General features: G+C 34.0%; 1 protein-coding gene across 1 annotated transcript in view; it reads right to left on the reverse strand.

Moving 5' to 3' along the window:
* Positions 1-485: 485 nt before the first annotated feature.
* Positions 486-20422, reverse strand: part of LOTGIDRAFT_238850 (hypothetical protein) — a 58695-nt gene continuing 38758 nt past the window's right edge. Inside the window, exon 5 of the mRNA XM_009051943.1 lies at positions 486-502. The gene's annotated coding sequence lies outside the window, so the exon portion shown is untranslated. The remainder of the gene's footprint in view (positions 503-20422) is intronic.

A 20422-nucleotide genomic window follows, 5' to 3' on the forward strand; every position in this document is an offset into this window, starting at 1 on the left:
ATTCTTTCTACCAGTTTGTACTCGGCCAAACCTCTTGGCATTGATCTTTCACGGATTATCCCTACCCATGTATATCTGGGTCAACTGGAAATATGAGTGCAGATGCCTTGATGTAATGTAGGGAACCAATACCCTAACCGACAGTGCTATAGAATTCCTGAAAGATGAGAAGGAGTAATAATCACCAAAAGTCTGTTTTATACATGTAATTCTATTTCATCATTATTTTTCAGTATTTGGGTTTATATGATAAGATTTCTAGTCAATATTCTAGTTATTTGTATCCTGGCTGGTAGTGGCTATTTGATTTACCTTGTAGCTTATGAAACTGTTTTAACTACAGAAAGTGTCCCAAACTTCATTCTGGATCTAGTTGATAAATACGAGGTAAGGGTTAATAAAGCTTACGGGTAAGATTATTCTTTGGATTCGACGTAAGGTAGACATGCGATGTATATTCATCTTCTCATTTTAACTCAACGGAAAATATTTACATTTAGTTGAAATGGTTATAATGATTGAGATGTATTTAGGCGATCTGATGAATCTAGAAGTACCGTATTCAGATAGAAAGGAGTCTCTTGTGATAACAAAGGATCCTTCTAGTTCTTTGAACTTGATATTTGATAAGATTAAATACCGTTTCAGCTCCCAGTAGCCGTTTCTACTCTAAAAGTTTCCATCCCGCCCATATTAGCTTGGTTGGTAACACTAGAGAAATATCATCCTCGAACAGAAATCAAGCTTAATATAATCAGGTAAATACATAAAATTATATACACAATTATATTAAACGTTTTGTTTCACAAATTATTAAATTCAAATTCTTTATTGTCAAATTCTTGCAAGTTTTCTTTCTGTCTGGTTAATTAATTATCCATATGAGGAAAGGGTTATCTAATTATTTCAGTGTGATTACTCCATAATTGTATGCTCATTAACTTATGTTATGAACGTCAATTGGGCTAGAGACGATATCTTTTTTTTCAGGACGGCCCTGTTTTATATTGGTAGTTTAGTATCATTGGTATCTTCCCTGTACACTGTTAGTAATGAATGTATGGATTCGACCCAAAATAAAACCTTAATTGCGGTAATCAATATTCTATATTTACCATTCCTTTGAATCTCTTTAATATTTCTTGTGGATTCTCAAGAGCTTGTCTATAGTGTGAGACATAATCTTCTTAATAAATATTGGTAGGTTTTTCATTGTTAAACAAGCTGAGCGTCTGTTCGTCTGGAAGGGACTAGATGCAGAGACCACTTCTTCTACAAACTATGCACTTAAGACAGATGGAAATTGGAAAAAAGTAGGCTAATGCTGCTGTACTGTGGAAATTGTCTTTATTGCACTCTGGTTGGTCTTGCACATCTTCAAAAACATAACCAGCTACAGAAAAGTAGGACGTAAATTTTTTTCTTTTAATTTTCATAGAATGTTAGTAATTTTTGTTGTTGGGAGAATGCGGTTGGAGAAGAGATATTTAAAGTGGTATTATTAGATCTGTTGATATTCCTGGTTGGTGTCGCTATATTTGATGGTTTAAGAGCTATACTGGTCAAATGTCATGTTTGGAAAAAGGTAAGTGACATGCCAAGATACTCCTGTGTTATATACTGATGGAATATTCAGAACCCTTATTGTTTTATTAACTCCGATTAAGGCATAGCTTCTTGCTTGACTACCAGTTCCCAACTGCATTGTGAACTGCTCTGATTGGCTATATTAACCAACGTTCAATCAATCAAATCCCTACATTTACAAGTGCCTGATGATGTCAATGTATTAGAGTATTAATGTGATATAACTATTCCTAGATAAATAGTATAAATCATATAAACCAAGTTATGATTTGACAATGACAGTTGAAATCATGTCATTTGTCCTTGCTATATCATTCCAGTGCTATATCTCAATATACACTGATGTAACTTCTCGAAACGAGCTCTGTTGAATCAGTCAGGTAACATTTCTTATTTTATTTCAGTTGAATTTCCGTAATTTTGATGTAACCAGTTGTTTGTTGGATCTAATATATGGACAGGCTTTAATCTGGCTCGGCTTATACTTCTCTCCATTTCTCGCATTGGTGGCTGTGATAAAACTTTACATAACTTTCTACTGTCGTTACATAGCAGTGAAATTTTTTAACAATCCACCAAAGAAAGTCTTCCGTGTATCTCGATCTATAACATTTTATATCTTTGTACTTCTGATAAACCTGTTCATATCAATGTTTCCAATGATTTATGCTGTTATTACGTAAGTAGTCTGCTGATTTTATAGCTTTTTTCACGTTTTAAGCAAACATTATCACAAAGCAACACATGAATATGTCATCTGGTGCTTTATTTAGAAAACCGACAACGGAAAGTTTACAGAGAATGTACAGAGTGAAGATCAAAATATTATTCGTGGTTCTAAGGAGGAATGCATTTGATCAATACTTGTGGTCATTGCGAAACGCTTGAACATTTGTATTAAAGGAGAGTAAAGGTCGAGAACCACTTCTTCATGTGTGCATAATCACTGAACACTAAATCATGACCTTATCTTATGAGGTCGATTTGTCGTATAAAATAGTTGTATATTACAATGCTACTATTATCCACTTAACCAGCTTGGTGCCTTCATTCGACTGTGGTCCATACCGGATGGAACAACATGTGTATGAAATTCTAACATCGAAGATTGGTAATTTACCCAACTGGATAGAAGATATTATAACGTTTATGAGTACCAGTACAATTATCATTCCTTTGATTATATTTCTCGGGTATGTACTTGTGGCTACCCTAATCATTTTACCTCCATCTAATTCCTGGTGCCAATATGATTCATGTATATATAAAATGTGAACAGAACCATATAATGGTGTTTTAATCAGTGTTCATATCATGGTGCCATAACGTTATGATGTAAGACTGAAACCAGTATAATGGCTTCGCAGCGTCTTGATGTATTCAATTCATGACACCGTGTCGTATCCTAATGATGCACTACATTAATAAGTGATTTAGTGAATATCAATCCATATCAAACCTCAATATATGCTGAATTCGTGACAGGATGCCGTAACCCTCTTAAGTGCTGTATTCCTTGTAAAGTGTCGTTTCATCACATTTGCTGGTATAAAAGGAAGAAAGTATCAGATAAAGTATCGAATTTCTAGGTTTCAAATTAAAATATTCAATTTTTATACTTATTCAGGTTATTGGCACTGTTCTATAAAGCCAAAACAATGCTACATTCTAGTATTATCAAGGAACTTAGAAGTCAACTAAAACACGTAAGTAATATGAAATTTAACTTGACGGAGGTCAATATAATTATCAATGACTACAAGTTAACAAGTATCCATGACACATTTCCGGTAATATCTTTAGTTTTGATGTTGTCCCTGAATATTTGAATAATTGCAATATTTTTTTTCAGGAACGAGTTGTCCAAAAGAGGACACTTTTCAAGAATGTGAGAGTTTCTAAAGGTAATCCTGCAATTCTACCCTTATCATCAATTAAAGGCAGAACCCCTTTTCGCTGAAATGATGGAGCGACTGACATGATATGACAATTTAGTTAATCTATTAAATAAGCGTACTATACCTAAACATAATCTTGGTTATCTCTTCAAAGTGCATTATAATAATATGTTATTTACCAGAATTGGTAAATGGTAAGTAAAAAACTAAACTGGTCAAGAACCATTTCACTACAACACTCTTCTTTTCAGGTGTTTCAATGGCTTCAGCATCAGAAATCGGATGACCGGAGTCCAATTTTGGTGTAAAAATGATGTCTTTCAGAATCTTCCAAAGTGCTATATGTTTTCTCAGTTAAAAAAAATAAAATATTTTTCTCTATGACTATACTAAATATACTGGTCTTTTTGTTGAATAATTAACATGAGATGGGTAACTTGGGTTGGTGTCGAAAATAGTTATGAAGATAAAAAAAAAGTTATGTTAAAAGTAGGCATTGCACTTTTTGTTTGTCTGGGTCACCATTTACTGGAAGCGTTGAGATGCAAATCGAAACCAGTATCCGTAGCGAATTTACTTCGAGGGTCGAGGGGTATTACAGAGCATATAAAACGATATCTGTTTTGATTTCAAAACCGTGAGATATGTTTTTATATGGGACGGATATGAATAGCGAAGGGATAATTTTGTACCCAATTAGATACTTTTGTTTGCTACAATTTTCGAGCTGCGCGATCTTTTAAAACATGGGATTTATGGAGAAGTAAATATAAGCCTACATCTCTACTTTATTCTAGAAAATCTTTGTTGATTAGTTACAGCTTTTATTAAGATTATCATTCTGTCTCCTTGTATCTAATTGATAATGGTAATAACTACCAGTTGTATCAACATTATATCCCATTAATCAATCTTTTCCTTTCTTCTCTTCATTTTCCAAACTTTTAATTCATATTTATAGAACGTCTTCACCTGCTTATTTCTCATACACATATAATCTGAAGATATCACGCGAGTTAACATCGCTATCAGGATTTATCAGAGCCAGCGAGACATTGGTAGCAAGGATTACAAGATCTGAATGCTACACAAGTGATAAAAACAATTCACGGATTAACTCTTGCATTACGGATGTACTTCTTTAAGTACTCACTAACATTAGGGTATTGACCTATTGATTTGCCAAGAATATTTCTTGTGGCCCGATGGAAGAATGCAGTGATGGAAGTTGTTTTTCAAATGATGAGGATATCAGGTGTCCAGGACCTTTATTCAGGTAAGGTTACTGACATGATAGACTCAGTAACATATTAATAACTTGGACTGCGGCGGGCTTTACCGATGTCTACCCCTTTGAGAAACAAACATATACAAGCTTCTATGGTTATAGTTAGTTTGAGATCATCATCACACTGACTATGATAACATGGTAAGGAGAGCTGACATTGAGCTTAATCAGCCGGTAAAACAAATGTTTAGATATATGCCTTTAAGCGGCTCTGTTCTTTAACATTACGTAAATAAAATAAAGTATATTCAGACTCGATTGTGACCAACACATGAGTAAAATCCTACTGCAATGTGATCTAAATTAAATGTTAAAAAGAAGTAAACAGAAAGTTTTCTCATTACAGGACAAAGCTCTATGTATTTGGTGAAAAAGATGACGATAAAATCAAGTTGATTCACAGTTTAATTGGAACTAGAACCAATCTGGAGGAAGATGATGGTAAAGAAGATGTTCATATTGAACTGTGGTACCCCTTCAAAACATCTGATGCTGGTATTTAAAACGTTATTTCTTTGTTAGCACGGTACTAGACCGTTCACAAAACGATACTTTGGTAATAGCTGAAATGTTACTGTATGTTCAAATGTAAATGTGTGTTCAAATACCTGAAATAATCTGATATAAAATCAAAATTCTTTACAAATATAATCAGATATAAGCGTTCCGGGTGCGTTTCAATCACCTTATTTTTTTTAGCTAGCCTTCTAGATCGTCCAATTACTGGCGTTGAACATCATCTTACTTTTGAAATATGGCAGTTATCTGGCAGAAAGGTATTTATCATTATCATAAACAATATCCCATTACATGCAGGCTGCTTTTGTCTACTGTATTAAATGACAATATAAATCACAATCCTCTTTGGCATCTCACTACAACGGTTGCAGAAAGAAAGCTTCTCAGAAACGATACGCCAGGGTAATCAAACAAACAGACAGCGCGCATCGACCTGTCACCAGCGGACCATCCACTGAATACTGTTATTTTTATACATATTTTTTGGGGAAATCTTGAATTTTCCCTAATGTTAAGTAACGTTGTTTTATAAATATATATGTATATACTAAAAGGTTTTATGTGTCAGATATGTCAAACAGTTCTGGAGAATTTCTTAACACCAGAGGCAATGTATATTATTGTTTATGATACAAGTAAAGAGTCCTTTAAAGAATTCGTCACCTCCACCTATATGAAAATTATTCAACGAGTATGTATAATGGAATATTTGATTTTTGAAGTAAATCGTAGCTATCATACAGAGTTTTATCTAAATGAAACATTAAATAAGTATATTTTACACACGAGAGCCAAATTAAATTTAGAGGGGTATTAGTGGAGATTCTTCTGACAAATCCAATTAATATTATTAAAGTTTACATGTTTATCAGTTTCCAGATAGTCCTGTATATTTTGTATCTGTAAATGGAACTAACTGTGGAGTTCGTGATCAACTGCTATTAGACAGGTTACAATCTATACTTCAAGAATATAAACTATCGGTTCAACATCATATTTCTGATTTGAAGTAAGTTTTCGTCTTTGTTCGCATTAACATTTATAATCCATAATTCATTATACGTTCGTCTTTTTGCGATTGTTTGATACAGTAAAGTATTTTTTGACTTGCAGTACGCTTTCAAATATATATTTGAACTATTCCAGTACCCTTTCAAATAGTTTTGATAAAAACAAAAAGCATCATTCCTTTCAAAATGGTTTGAAGAATCATCCAGTTCCCTACTCCAGTGTTTTACAAGAAAAGTTGCGTATGGAAAATTTGTTAAATCGATTGCCGTATTACCCAGAAACTATTTATAATATTCAGCTAACTTGTAATTCCGTAAGTCTTTTATTACAAGTCCATATTGGTGTCAGCATACCAACAAAGTAATTTCAACATTTAATAGGCAAAATACACGAGAAAAAAGACCAAACAATCGGAATATACCCGTAAACATGAGAAAAAGGACCAAATTGATCAGCCCATAATCTAAATTCCATAAAAAATTACTACAGTTAACTCTCGTGGATATATCCCTTATGGGTGATGCTCTCAGTTAAGGAAAGAATTGGCTCCTTTAGGCTAGAAAGCATATTGATGGAGAATGCCCCCTCCCAAGCAGCCCTGAATCGTACGCCTATGTGTGATCACTGTGGTTTCTGTTCTAATCCATTCCTATACCATGCCTGCACCGAGTATACGATTAATCTTATCCTTTATTTCAATGTAGGGTGTTCGAGAATTAAAGACTGTCATATTGAAATCTGCACTTGATAGACGTCTATATCCTCATTTAGACTTAATTATCAAGTCTTGTACTATAAACCTCTATGATGAAATATTGAAACTACGAGAAGGAGACGTGGTCATCCAGACATGTAGTCAATTTAAAGAAACTGTGTCTCGATTCCCAGATTTTCACGTGGAAGATCACCTAGAATTTTTAGAGAAAGTGGTAAAGTTATCTTTCCTTAGTACATTGTCGTTTAAACCACGTACTCAAAAAAACTTTTTTCGACTTATAAAACTGTCGGCTCGCTTAGTACGATTAAGTGTATTACTTTTTGCCAAGATAATTGTTTGCTGAAAATTCCTTTAAAAACCAATGTTCTGTTCACATATGCTAAAAATATAAGTTTTTTAGCCTTTCTCGCAATCACGATTTGAAAATAACGGAATAAATCGAATATTCATTCGTTCCCTAATGCAAAGTGTGCCTGCTACATACAATGAAAGTCAAAGGTCGGTGAAATGCAATATATTGAAAGACGGAAACAAATCAGCGCGACATGCTGAAATATCAATAGATTGAATTTCCCATTACCAACAGTCACTAAGTAATCTTATTTTATTTTTATGATGCTTATGATTTATTTTTCCACAGGGAGGTGTTTTGAACCTTCAGCCGTATTTTCAAGGGAAGGCTGAAAATGAAAAGCTGATTTGTGTCTTCCCAAGTGCTCTTGTTAATATTATCTGTAGCCTGCTTGTGGGTGACGAAAAAAGAGATTTTAAATTGAAAAGCCAACAATTTTGGCCTCACGATTCCGGATTTAAACCACCTGAAGCGAAGATTTTATCTAAAGTTTTAGATTCTATTCCAAACGAAGGTTTAGTGAGAGAGGCAGTTCTACCTTTGCTATGGCAGGTAATTGTCTTGTTGGATAGGTGATTTTAACTTATCATATACTCAATGCATTACCTGCAAAATAAAGAAGAATTCCAGAGCATGATTAAAACGTCGTGCTTTGCTAAAAGTAATGTTTGTGAACTTAGTAAAGACTACAGCTGATAATATTTTGATACGCTAATGCTCAATAAGTAATATATATCCCTAAGATGGTGAAATTATTCATTCGCAATTGGCATTACACTTTCAAATCCTTGGTTATCCAATGCAGTTGCCGAGCAGGGGCCACAAAACTTCCTAAGGGGGCGGGGGGGGGGGGGGGGGCATAGACCATTCTTTCACTATGTAAAATGAAAAAAAAAATTGAAAGTGGAGAGGGGGCAAAGATGGACCAGTATCTCTTCTCGCCATTATCCCCCTCGTAGAAACGCCACTGATCCACTGTTTCTTCTGATTATTAGTTGTAGTTGATGATTGCTAATTACTTCTGAAATTCCAAATCTATCCTGTCTATTTTTGTAGAAATATCATCTACCGGAGGAACAGGTTGTGTTACTGATAAAAATGATCAATCTAATGGGAGTTGTTATACCATATAAATACTCTAAACAGAACTGTGAAGGTTTAGCTATGCCTGACTATCCTAAATTATCAGTACAGAAATCATACACGTTGACGTTCTTGAATAAGTTACCAAATACGATGCCGGTAGGTTTTGTTACATTCAACCACCAAACATTTCTATAGCAAAGATACACTAAAAGAGCTTCCCAAAAAGTTCCCTAAAATCATTGAGATATCTGCATGGAACATCATTTCTGTACTCTTTGCAATTCACCAATAGATCACACCATGTACCCTGTATATGTTTACTGCATAATGACTCCTAAATGCATCATCTACGTGTATATAGAGTTGTATATTTCCCGATAGAGCTGTATAGAGCTTTCTATGTCTACGTATAGAACATCATACACGTCATAGATAAGCTACAAACAAAAATACATTTCTTTTTATGGCAGAATTTGTAAACCTAGTATTTCCATTCTACGAGCCTCCCATTCTATAATAGTATTGAATCATTCAAATACCTTCACACAAATTTCAGCAATTAAACTGGACTACAAAACCACTAAAAGGTGATATACAGATGACGTGGAGGTATGAGTTGAACGTTGAATATTTACCAGGATTGAAACAACAGATAATAGGTATCTGCCAAACCACTAAACCACCTTGCTGCTCTTATCAATATCTGTGGAAAACGGGTATTCTGTTTAAAATTAAAGAGGTAGGCACAGTCTCCACGAACAAGTTTGCTTTGAAGGTGAGAGAATGACTATGCGGACGGGTAAATTTCGTCTTGAAACATGGCTGAAAGCAGCTGGGGAGCTCAATGTTGGCCAGCTAAATAAATAATACTTGCTAGTGTGGATAGTCAGCAGGTGTTTTGCTTTCTTTTTATTTGACCAATTACCACAAAGTGATCAATTTTGCTCAAAACGCAAGTATGTACTACGTGGAATTATTCTGGATATGAAAATGACCGCAAATTAAGCCAATTATTTTCTATTGATCATCATCACTGCCAAGACAACGGGTTCCACAGCGAGAAGACATCGGTGGTGCGTCCGCACCTTGCTTAGTCAGTAAAGTAAGTCCCAACTTCCTAGTTCAAGAAAAAAATCTAAAATATACGTGATGTTATCAATTGAAAAGGACCCAACTTTGGCCATTATCCCTCAGTAAATTTACACTTTGCTACAAAATTTATAAGCTTAAAATATTTTTTCTAGGTTTGTGTTTGTATAGAAGATGTGGAAACTGGTCTAGACATCAGTTGTAGAACCAATGCTGATGATATTGAAGAAGAGACCGGTTGTATTAAGATGGTTTGGTTTTGTTTGACGTGGTTCCTTGCCATCATTAATAATGTTTTATATGAACGGCCATACTTGTTCTATAAGGTATTCGGCTTTATGATCTTTTTTTAACCTGTTACATCTTGCTGTATTGTAATTTTTCAGTACAGAAAGGCATCGACAGCCAAATTTCATAGCTAGTTTGGTCACGGTCATGTTGCAAACTACCAAATCGTTTCAGTTTTACACTGAAACAATTTAACAAGTGTTATTGTTAGGGAAATAACAATGCTAGTAGTTCTTTTAACTTGTATTTTAGACCAAGATCAAGTGTGATGGGCAGCAATTTTACTCCGACATTAAAGTAAACACAGAATCTATGGTAGATGTATCATATTGTTTATCATGCTGGAGATCACAACAACCCCTTAAACTACAATCTGGTGACAGCCATGTTGAATTAGATTTAGAGGCTGTCTTCCCTTTCAAAGGTAACAATATTATTTCTTTAGCTGTCCGTAACTTTGTAAGAAATCCGAATTTTCAGTCCAATTAATTACCAGTTCATACCTGATTACATCTGGAATTCGATAAACTTCTGTTACATTACTCCATTTCAGACAATCTCTCTGATAGAGTTATCGGTCCCTGCAGTTCCTAGCAATGTATAAGAGATTTCCTATGATTTTTTGATTGAGTTTTTTTTATTTTGAAATTATTATCAATTGTTTGAAAGTTGCCTCCCTTGAAGATGATGTGAAATTCACAATTTGACAAATACCATACTTAAAGGTACATTACCTCTTAGGATGATCAAAAAATTAAATTTTAAATCTTGGCCAAAATACGACTTTGTTTATCAGTGGACTCACCGGGTGTCATAACGACACGACAGAATTCTTCTATAATCCCTCTTATATTTAGTCATTGCACCTGGTTAGTCCAACTGATGAATATTTACTATTATTGACTAAGCTTGAGACTTTAGATTTTTAATGTCCATTCTTAGAGGCAGTTTTCCTTTTCCTTTAAATCAAACAACCATGAACCACAAATATATCATAAGCACTCGAAAAAGAATAGATGAGTGAACAGTGATGACAAAATTGATCTGTAACGTGGCTTCTGCGTTAGTGCAGAAAACTTTTAATCATTGGGTCAAACATTTTTAATTTAAATCTTTGAAATATTAGGACTGAACACTGTATATAGGCCTATACTCATGAGTGCCAGTTCATTAGTAATTATATCTTTTATCATTATAGACATCAGAAGACATTGTTTATTACCAACAATTTCAATCAATACCAGTAATTATAATAATATACTTGATTGTAACATTGTATGAAGCTCTCCGGGTAGAATACTAATCATTTAATACGCTCATACACATTTTACTGTAATAGTCCGAGAAACAATGAACTTTGATACTCTCAAAGATGTTAATACAGCTATAAAATATCAATTCATAGACGGCATCATTGTAAATCAGCACAGTGTACACGAAAAATAAAGAAAAAAATTGTGATATGACCAAATGAAAGCTTTTAAAAATATGTGTTTTTAGATGTAAAATGTTTTGATTCCCGAATTTGTGCACGACCTTTGGCGCAATTTTAGTTTCGATTTTTTTGTCTTTTCTGATCCAATTTACACCCACCGATTTTAATGTAATGTAAGTGCAACCAGCATGTTACGCTAGAAAGTAGCTAATAGAGTTGACTTATCTTTATCAACATTGAAACGGGGATGTCCTTATTTACAGCGAAATTAACATTTGTCCGAATTTGCGAAACTGCTTTAAGCAATGTATTGATGTCAAAGCATTATTTATTTATTTCTCGGATTACAGTTTGAAATAGTCATATTTTATTTACCAGGTAATATCATCATTAATGATATTACTAGTTGGTTGGAGTATATACAGAGTCAATCCGGATATGGTGTATTGTGTGTTCCATTGGAAACAAACAAGAATAACAAGTTGTCAGTACGTCTGAGCAGAAAAAAGCGATCGTTTCAAGTTAGAAAGACGGTGAGTTAGATTTGAGTTTTCATTTTACCATGTTCTGCGTTGTAATATGGCTTATGGCTTTACACTTAAAATAGTGCTATTTTGATCTTTGTGTAAGGGGAGCTGACATGGAAAAATTGTCTAGTCGTTCGAATGAGACAATAAACCGAGGCCCCGAAAAAGAGCAGGCTAATATGCCACAGTCCTGGCAAAATGTCCCTCATTGCACTCTACATATGGCGTTTCCCGTCTTCATTAGCCAACATGGTGCAGAAAAGTAGGACGAAAATCTCCATTCATTTAATTTCAATTTAGTTTTGTGTGGTTTCTCTATTAGTTATGTATTTATTCGTTTCAAAATTTCTTTGTTCTTTGTAATTATTTTAATTTCATTGTTATTTTTTTCTATACTACTATTATCTAGCTCATTTACCGTAAAATTCAAACTTGTTCCAGTCATTTGTAAAAAGCAACGAGAATATAGCACGAAAAGCTATTGAATTTGATTTCATGGTAGATTTTTGTTAGTATGAATAGTGAATTGGATACTAAAGCAATCAATATAGTTATCACACATTAGTAATAATTAAAATATTCAAGCTGTTACAGTCAAATCAAACCATATTTGTTAGTCTCAAATTTGGCTGTCACATTTAGGTAGGTTTTTTTATGTTATATATACATAGTGATTTATTAAGAAATTTGTCGTGTTCAGACCTGGGTAGTAAATAATTAGTGTATCCTTCAAAGTGACCAGGGCAAAACTAGACGTTAAGTGACCTCAAGTGATCATAATCATAGTCTGTATACGGCAGTGGATAAATAGGGGATATCCTATGGCTACGAGTGGATATGGTTTTTATGCCATGAGTGCTTGTGATATTTTCCACGACTGAAAATATCACAAGCAGGAGTAGCATTAAGACCATATTCACAAGTTTGCCATTGGAAAACCTATTTATCCGGTCAACTAAGTTGAATAGTGAAACAATTAGGGAATGACCCGAACATTTTTTCAGCTTATCGATGTATAAACAGGAAAAAACCTGTGTACACTTGTAGGTTTTTCAAATTGCGTGATACCGTGTAAACGGAATCGTGATTTAATTATATAACTTTATTAACAACTACAAATATAAGTAAATAAAGAGTAACATTTTATTAACAAAAAATATATGTAAAATGAGTAACATTTTATAACAAATATAAGTAAATAATTATTAATTATTTCTTCAACGTCGATAGAGGCAAACCTCGCAGTTGCTATCTTCAGTGTTATTGACGTAAAATGCGCATGCGTTAAATGTCAGCTTTTGGCCTCGCACATCGAATACCGCCCTTTGAATACCATATTTATTCCACGGACTAATTTCCACTGGATACAAGAGTCTCATTTTTATCCGAACTAAACAAATGTAAAAAAAAAATTGTTGATCTAGAATTCATCACAGACGTAGTACATAAGAAAATAACTCGTTTAAAACAAATTTAAAAATTTGGTATAGGATAAATACTCTTATTGGCCAAGTTTAAAATTCTTAAATTTCATTAATTCTAAGACGTAATATTACTTTAACATATCGTTATGAAGCCCAGTAGTAACATTTTGCTTTCAGAATCACCCTTCATCCTAAATAAAGGAAGCAGATGGAACGGGTTCTTTATGTGCTCTGAGAAAATACCACAATATTTGGCTATTAATATACGAGTGGTATGTTTAAACGGTTTGACTGGTGTGTTTTACTTTTGTAACATCTAAACACAGCAAAACGGACATGGTTATTCAATTCTACATGGATATAGTCCTAAAATCTAAAACCAAAATGTATTTTTGAATTGTATACAGTGTTGGTCATGTTAAATACCGGTAGTCAACACAGGTACATTGACAAAGATTGATGTGTATATCTAATTTCTGTGTTTTTTAGTAAGTATAATATACCTTTAGGCCAAGTAGAAAAATGCTAATTATTCAGTTGGGAATAAGTTGTATTGTGTTTCATTATGTCGGATAAAAATGTTACTCTTATCAATTGGAAACAGGTAATGTTATCAATTTACTATATCTTATTAATGAGTGATGTGGAAATGCGTTATCTTAAAGATACCTTAAAATACCAATCGTTACGATTCAAAGTAGGGTTGAATGGTGCTCAATCTTTCTATTAGTGACCACTACGTAATTATGTTGCAGATTAATTTCAAGGCGATCTATAAAATTTTATTGTAGCCACTGTGGTTTAACGCTTTTTCTTTAGCCTGAGGGGTTAGGGCTCAATCCAGGCATAGGTCGCGATAATATCCTTGTCAGTGATGCAGGTGGTAGGGGCTGATAAGCGACAATAAACAGAGGCCCCATATGCATGTTGGAAATCCAAAAAATGTAGGCTAATGCCGCTTTCCCTCATTGCACATTGCAAGGAGTTGCCTTTCTTTATTAGCCCAGAAGACGTAGAAGAGAAGTATGTAAAACTCCGTTTCATTTCAATAATAAAATCTTATTGCTTATGGTCTAAATAAGTCTAATTTAGCGAATGGTCAATAAATTCATTAAAGTTATATGTATTGAAACATTACCATACGACAGGTGTCCTTAACGGCTTGATAATATTATATAAATTGATTAAATAGTATTTACTGTGTGGACTGCCAGTACCATTTCAAACATTCTGTTTCGGGCAAGCTGACCATCTTTTATCTATAATCCAGCAAAGTAAAAAAAGTTTGCATTTAATTTCATTTTTACATGTATTCCATATGACGTAATCAATACGGAAAATAGTCATCTAATTTTAGCCTTACCAGCTGATAAAAGTGAATTTCAGCTATTCATTTTTTTTTCAGAATTAAGATCTCAATCTCCCTTAATTATGCCAAAATTTTGCAACAGAAGTTATTTACATTCTCACAAATGTTATGACCAAGTATATGTAGGTCGTAATATTGATTGAAATGCACTAGAGAATAGTCAAAAGGTTCTGGGAGTTAAGCTTTGTTGAATTGCAACAGAACCAAACATAGGATTTTAATTCCGAAAAGAGATACAAATCGCTGAAATTGGGTTCAAAGTTATAGTTTGATTTGCTATTTTTCAGAAGGCTGAAATAAAATGGAGGTTAGATGAAGAGAGAAGGTCACTTTCGCATCCATCAAAATTAGAAAATATTATGAATGATCAAGACGATTCGGCAACTGGTAACACGAATGAACCGGAGATCGCCAAGGATTCTACATGCAATAGTATTACGCCAACTCCCGTTTCTGTATCATCTACTGAAAAAAGTACCGATAGTAGGCCTGGCTTCTTGAGTGACTCTGCTTCAGGTTTGGTGGTGTCTGAAGAGGAATATACAAGGGAGATAAACAGGATTACTTCCTGTTTTGTTGCATCGATATTGGCTAGTTCGTTTGCTCAAGTGATAGAAGAAGAATATTTAGATGGAAATCTTGCGTCTTTAACATCGTCCCAGGTATTTGTTATTTTCTTAAATGATATTATTATATACATCAGGGGTTTCAACCCATTTCTTTCTTTTATTCCTTTCAGGATCCTTGATCGTATGTATCACGCCCCTTCCCCTTTTGAATCGTCAGGCCTACCATTTCCGGAGTTTCTATTAGGTTTTCCTGCAATCATTTTCATGTCGGAAAATGAATTATAATTGTCCAAAAATTGTATACAAGGTCACAAATTCAGATCCAGTCCAGTTCAAGCAACAGATCAGCCCCAATTGTATTTCTACATAAAGGAGATGTAACATGCCATTATCGGGAAATAAGATTTTTTTCGAATCCAAATTTTGTTAAATTTTCTTAAATTGTTACGGGCTATACTTTTTAAACCTTTTCCCCTTTAACATTGCAATGTATAGTATCAAAAAGAACAAAATCCATTTCATTTGTTGCAGGTAAAAGCAGCCAAAATAACAGCTGATGCTACGCGAGCTACGCAGTCGGGTGATATTGAGGGCGCTACCAAAGCTGTGATGCAGGCAGTAAAATTAGGTCAACCACAAACAGACGAATTTGTTTTATCAACTTTGAATTACAAAAAGGCCTCTAAGAGTAAAACATGTTGTGTTTTATGATGTTGAAGTTGCGCTTGTTATTAGCAAATGTGAACAGATTTCACAATACACCAAATATGATATTTTACGTACCCTGAAGATGTCGGTAAAGTAGAAGATTCCACAGAGTACCAAATACTGGTCAGGACCAACAGCTGTTCGTGGAAAATTATACTTCCATCGTCTAGTAAGCGGTGACTTTCACTTGTTATTTAAGGGAAATAACTCCAGTGTGTCAACACGTATGGAATTAACTAACTTATTTTCTTTTTATTATGCATGCAATAAACGTTTTACAAAACATCGTCTAATATTCTTATGGAACGACAAATATCGCTGTTTGTTTGATCATAATCTGGTGAGTTTTTGCCGGAGTCACAAGATCGGCAGACAGACAATGAAATGTTGCAATGCTGTAGGTGTACATGTTTAAAGTCTAAACTCCTTATCAGGTAACTTGGAGTGATAAATGTAGACATTAATATGTGACTTCAAAGTATGAAAACTATAAGAGTTGCAAATAAAGATCTGAATACATCGATTAAAGGTTTTATTAATTAATATAGAATAATGGTAAATGTAAATATGCAGGGCTTTGAAGCTGTGCACTCTGTGGAGTCCCACTCGTCTGTTGGTGCGATGCCTATACTTGAGACTACTTAACCTGTTTTAGAACCAAGAATTGCCACGAATGTTTCATACACTATCGGATTTTTCTCTTTGGAGACACCATATCCTAATTCTTCACTTCGCTTCAATGCCCATTTCAAATCTTTACCATGCTGTTCTGCTGCAGCTAAAATCGTTAGAAAACCTACAAAGCAGAGAAAGATACCAATAACGATTCTATTTGAAATGAATGTTTTTATCGTTGCGTAGAGTAATCGAGATTAAATCCGATACAGACAAGTCTTTGAAGCTTGTCATTTTTAATCGGAGATGATCTGTCCGAAAATCTTTAAATAACTTAAACCAAATTAAAACAAAATCACCATAGTGTTTTTCGTAATACATTTATGAGATGGATAATATTTATATATAACTCACTCGCTCTTCTTGCCTTGGCACAATGTACCAACACTGGTCCCTTTTTACCAACTTCTAACAGCTTATCACGGTATTTATGATACACTTCTTTTGTAAATGGTGCAGCTGATACTAATAAAAAAGTTTTGGGTTTGATTAAAATAATTTTTATGGAACTTATTACTCTGGTATTCTGGGTCCCATCCAACAAACTACATCGAGATGTCAACTACAAAGAGTTTTGACCCTCAGTGTGTATCAAAAGATAAAGTGGCCTGTTTTCATTAATATTAAGCTCTCCGATCCACTTATGTAACGAATTTCCGAATAAATTAAATAATATGCTTACCTACAGGAAGTGTGACGTATTCTATATTAGGATAGTGTTTAAAATATTCAGTTTCTAGATCCCTGTTGTATCCTATATCATCACCAAAATCATCTTCATTTCGACCCTCATAATTCGTCATGGAATTATTACATATGTATTGGTTTGATTTATCTCGATCGATTCTTGTTGATTCCAGTCTTTCTGGACATTGACGTAGAAGAGTCACACCATCTTTGCCATATGTTCCTGTGTTTTCGTTTATGTTCAATAGCGTCACCTCTTCTTGATTTGGTTGGTCATTATATGTTAAACCAGATCGAATGTTTACAACTGAACGAAATCCAGCAGACTCGACAGCTGGGAACTGGGGTTTCGGTATTTGTCCAGCGGTAAACCAATTTCGATGAACAGGATGAGCCTGCCAGTAGCGCAACCATTCCACAGGTTCTGTGTTCGGAATTGGTGGAGATTCCACAACTGGTTCACCAGTTATTTTACCAACCAATTCTTTGTATATTCCCGAGGTAAAATCCAGGCCCATCGCAGCGGTTATCCCATAGAAACGTTTGCTATCAATTTTAGGTTCAAAGTTAGAATTGCTTCTTGATTCCTTGACAAGATACATTAACACAGCAAATGTAGCTTCTAATCCAGTATTCGAAAAGATCAACGTTGGCTTTTTAATGTTGGGAAGAATTTGGCCTAATTTATCAATTGTTTCTTCTCTGATCCAATTTTCTTCCGAATCCATTATAGCAACAAACTGTAAGTTTGATACGCATCCAATCAATTCATTGACGTCTGCTGTATTTGACAGTACATCCTCGCCATAACGCCCCTCCGTCTTGTACGTAAACAATGAAACGAGACTTCTAAATCCGCCGTCTTCAGCGTATTTCATCTGTCGATTCGTGAGTCGACCACTCACATGAATATCCGATGTGATCTCTTTGGCCCACCATAGTTTATTTGGTGATTTTAACCCTGGTCCTTTTTGTCTGCCTGGAAATAACGCTTGGTTTGTCATTGGGAACTCAGTATACAGTAAGTTGAATATTAATATTTACACTACAACACACATTAATGTCACAACAAAAACGGTTATATTTATGCAGACGGCTTGATTGTAGAGTACCCACCGTTATATTAGAAGTTATATATTATACTATGTAAACACTGGGTCACTTTGAACCGTTATATTTTAACCCTGGTCCTTTTTGTCTGCCTGGAAATAACGCTTGGTTTGTCATTGGGAACTCAGTATACAGTAAGTTGAATATTAATATTTACACTACAACACACATTAATGTCACAACAAAAACGGTTATATTTATGCAGACGGCTTGATTGTAGAGTACCCACCGTTATATTAGAAGTTATATATTATACTATGTAAACACTGGGTCACTTTGAACCGTTATATCAAAAACACTATCACTAAAAATACGATAGCTATTGCATAGATAACGACACAATCATACAGATATTCTGTTTGCGAGTTATTCGACATCCTGATGTTAAACATGGCTAGTGTTCGGTTCACTACCGATTGTCTTCGGCAAAGGGAAACTGGAATGGTAGAAAGGGGTCTTAAAACAATTCTTAGTCTTTTATCTACTCTTTAAAGCTTTCAATCCACACAATTTGTCCAACGCCTGTTGATGCGGTTGAAGGAATTACGAATTTCGTATGAAAAGACGATATCTATGTAATCCCGTTGACCAAATGATATATTTTTCCTTATTACAGAAAGTATCTACACATGCCATACAAATTAATCAATTTCATTTATAAAGAAGCCAGTATCGAACTGTACTTAATATTAATGATGGTTTCTAATTATATATTAAATTTAATGTATACGAAGAAATGTTCTTACCGTGTTATTCAAATTAATACTACTAATGTTCATATAGGTTTATTTCTCTATGTTAAAAGTATAAAAAATTCATATGAATATATATAAGATATAAAAATAGGTCATTCTAAACTAAAACTAGCGGAATTTCGCACAGCTGGCTTGACAATTCATGTGCAACTTACAGATGAATTGAAAGAGAACGAGGAAAGATATCGATTACAAAGACAATTAAAGGCAGAATTTGATTAAATGTATAAGTGTAAGTTTATTAAAAATAGGTTACAATGAGAAAGAAAATTTAGTTATTAAATTAACATAATGTTCAACTTCAGTAATATTGAACGTTTTCGAGTGTGAACAAAGATAAAATGCATAATATTGTATATTTTTCATTGTAAATAAATCTTATTGAAAGACTCCCACGATGATCAGAATAATTTGTTTGTTTGCAAATATATCATAAATAAATATTGCATATCTTATCACGATATCCACATAACCTAATTACCAACATAATGATTGCGTACGTGACATTTGATAGGTGTCCTTATAGGAAGGGACATAACTCTAATTATGGAATGGCATGTTTCAACTATCCGTATTTTCGTTTAACCCATGATTTTATCGGGAACGGGAATGTGCCATAATTTCGCGGTACTGTGTCCAGATTACCGAGTGATTACATGCTTCTGGTGTATAAGTTTGAGAATAGCTTATAAAATGCTATAAATAGCAATGTCAGTTGACCTGGTTCTCTGCACAAAGTGGGTGTCAAGAGAAGACAACTAATGCAAAATTTATGTGCTTCCTGTTAGATCAAGGAGTCACGTTTTCCTTTGAAATGATTTGAAATGAAGTTCTGCTTTAGGAAAAAATTCTTTCATGGTAAGCATTTTAATTTTGCTTAGAACTGAAATTACTTTTGAAATGATTTTAAATTATTATTCTTCTTTTTATTTTGTTCAAAAATATGATACATATTTTGATGAGATTTTTTCTTTTCTTTAGGAATGAGATATGGCAATCTTATTTTCTCACTGGTGATATTTGATATAGACTATAGGTAAACATGATTCAGTAGGGGAGGTAATAAAAAGGGCAACACTTTTTAATTTGATATATCTAAGGACTTGTAAGCTTGAATTTATATTCACAATTTTTTTTTTCTGCAGTAGAAATTTATCAACTGACATTGCTACTATAAAGCTCGAAATATTACTTTCACTCCTCAAATACTTGTAAAATACCGGATGTAAACAATCTCACCCTTGATGACACAATGAAATCTACCCTTCATTAAAGATACAGATTCAGCTTTACGGAAACTGCAGAGGATTACCGAAAGCTTCTCCCA

The sequence above is a fragment of the Lottia gigantea genome (assembly GCF_000327385.1).
Source record: "Lottia gigantea unplaced genomic scaffold LOTGIsca_175, whole genome shotgun sequence".
Taxonomy (NCBI): Eukaryota; Metazoa; Mollusca; class Gastropoda; family Lottiidae; genus Lottia; species Lottia gigantea.